This window comes from Dasypus novemcinctus, chromosome 11 (genome assembly GCF_030445035.2).
Source record: "Dasypus novemcinctus isolate mDasNov1 chromosome 11, mDasNov1.1.hap2, whole genome shotgun sequence".
Classification (NCBI taxonomy): Eukaryota; Metazoa; Chordata; class Mammalia; order Cingulata; family Dasypodidae; genus Dasypus; species Dasypus novemcinctus.
Genome location: NC_080683.1, coordinates 6,559,453 through 6,561,600, shown reverse-complemented (window position 1 = coordinate 6,561,600; position 2,148 = coordinate 6,559,453). Strand labels below are relative to the sequence as shown.

At 49.4% G+C, this 2,148-nt stretch overlaps 1 pseudogene; it reads right to left on the bottom strand.

Moving 5' to 3' along the window:
- Positions 1–302: 302 nt before the first annotated feature.
- On the bottom strand, positions 303–1,835 carry LOC131280520 (elongation factor 1-alpha 1 pseudogene; annotated as a pseudogene).
- Between the last annotated feature and the right edge of the window lie 313 nt (positions 1,836–2,148).

The following is a 2,148-nucleotide window of genomic DNA, read 5'->3' as shown; positions in this document are numbered from 1 at the left end:
AATTTTTTAAAGCCGAAATCAAAGATATAACTGAACACCTGGAAGAACTAGAAAAAGAACAGCAAACCAATCCCAAAGCAAGCAGAAAGATAGAAAGAAAGAAATAATAAAGATTAGAGCAGACATAAATGAAGTGACTGAAATGACGAATGCAAGCCTATGTGATTATACCAAATACCACTGATTGTAAAAAAAAAAAAAAGTAAAAATAAAACTTAAATGGCCAATTGAGACAAACGATTCTGAGGCTGTTCTTCCACCAACGATTAAGACTTGATGGCAGGTGATACGGTCATATTCATTTAGCCTTCTAGCTTTCTTGCAGTGCTGGTGACCTCATCAGCTCCAGTAACCTTCTTGTCCGCTGCCTCGATGACACCCACAGCAACTATCTGCCTCTTATCACAAACAGTGAAACAACCCCAAGGGAGATGGTCATAGAAGCTTGCCAAGAACAGTATCAGTGGTGGTAGCATCACCAGATTTCAAGACTTTGGGGCTATCTTCCAGATTCTTAGAACAGGGATCGATCTTCTTCAGCTCAGCAAACTTGCAAGCAATGCGTGCTGGGTGACAATCCAGCAGACAGGGATAGCCAGCACTGATTTGGCCTGGACAGTTCAGGACGATCAGCTGAGCAGCGAAGCCAGCCGCTTTCATTGGTGGCCATTCATTTTTGCTGTCACCGGCCATGTTGTCGTGATGAACATCTTTTACAGACACATTCTTGACACTGAATCCCACGTTGTCCCGAGGAAGATCTTCACTCAAAGATCTTCACTCAAAGCTTCAAGGTGCATTTCAACCCACTTTACTTCAGCTGTAACGTTGACTGGAGCAAAGGGGTCCACCGTGCCCAGCTCGAGAACACCAGCATCCACTCAGCCCACAGGGACAGTGCCAAAACCACCAATTTCGTAGGTATCCTGGAGGGGCAGGCGCAAGGGTTTGTCAGTCGGACAAGTCGGTGGCAATGCAGAGCTTGAAGCAGCGCGGCTCCACCGGCAGGGCTCACCTATGGATGACCTTCTAGCCTTTGAACCAAGACATGTCAGCACTTGGCTCAGCGTGTTGTCACCATTCCAACCAGAAATGGGCCCAAATGCTACTGTGTTGGGGGTGTAGCCAGTTTTCTTAACGTAGGACTTCCTTAACAGTTTCCTCCTCTTTTCTTCTGGCTGTCGGTGGTAGTGGAATCCATGTTGTTAGTATCAACTCTGAATTGTTTCACAGCCAGAGTGTAAGCCAGAATGGCATGCTCCCAGGGCTGCCCGATCTTGAAGACAGCGCTTCAAACTCTCCAGCACTGGCAGCCACAACCAGGAGAGCCCGGTCAGCCTGAGATGGGGCTGTAATCACGTTCATAATAAAGTCTCTGTGTCCCGGGGCATCAAGGATGGCTACGTAATACTTGCTGGCCTCAAGTTGCCACGGGGAGATATCAGGGGTGCCGCAAGGCTCACCGTCAGCTTTCATTTTATCCACGAACCAGGCCTACTTAAAAGAGCCCTTCCCATCGCAGCAGCTGCCTCCTCAAAGTTTTCAGTGGTTCTTCTGTCGACTCCACCGCGTTTGTGGATCAGCGGCCAGCAGTGGTGGACCAGCCTGACCCTACGCGTCTAATGAGAACAGTGTTGCTATGCGCCCCTTCCTTTCCCGTCTTGACTTACCATTCAGCGGGGGCTTTCATGGCACCCTGTGTTCTGGCGGCGAACCATCTGCAAAAACAGTGCTCAGGATTCTCTTCTGATTTGAGAATCATTTGCGAAGTCCACCAAGGCAATGAATGATACATAGTGTCGACCCGTTAGGCTCAGCTCTGCGCTTGACTCCATGGTCGCGGGACAGTCACGCAATCTCTCTCCATCACGGAATCAGGCGAGTTAGAGAGGAGACTCAATGTCTGAGGATCCACTCAGAACAGAGGCTGTCCCCATGTGACTTTACCTTCTGTCGTGTTTTTCCGGACTCTCTTCCGTGTCATCCAAGTGATCTGTTCGGTCAGAGAAGGCATACAGAAAGAACAAAAAATCCCTGGGAACTCTGAGGCGAGGCAGTGGTGGCCCTGGAGCCGCATGCGTGTCGGGGATGTACAGTGCAGCTTTGCTAGAACGTAGCTGTGGCTGAGTGACCTCACAGGGCCTCCCT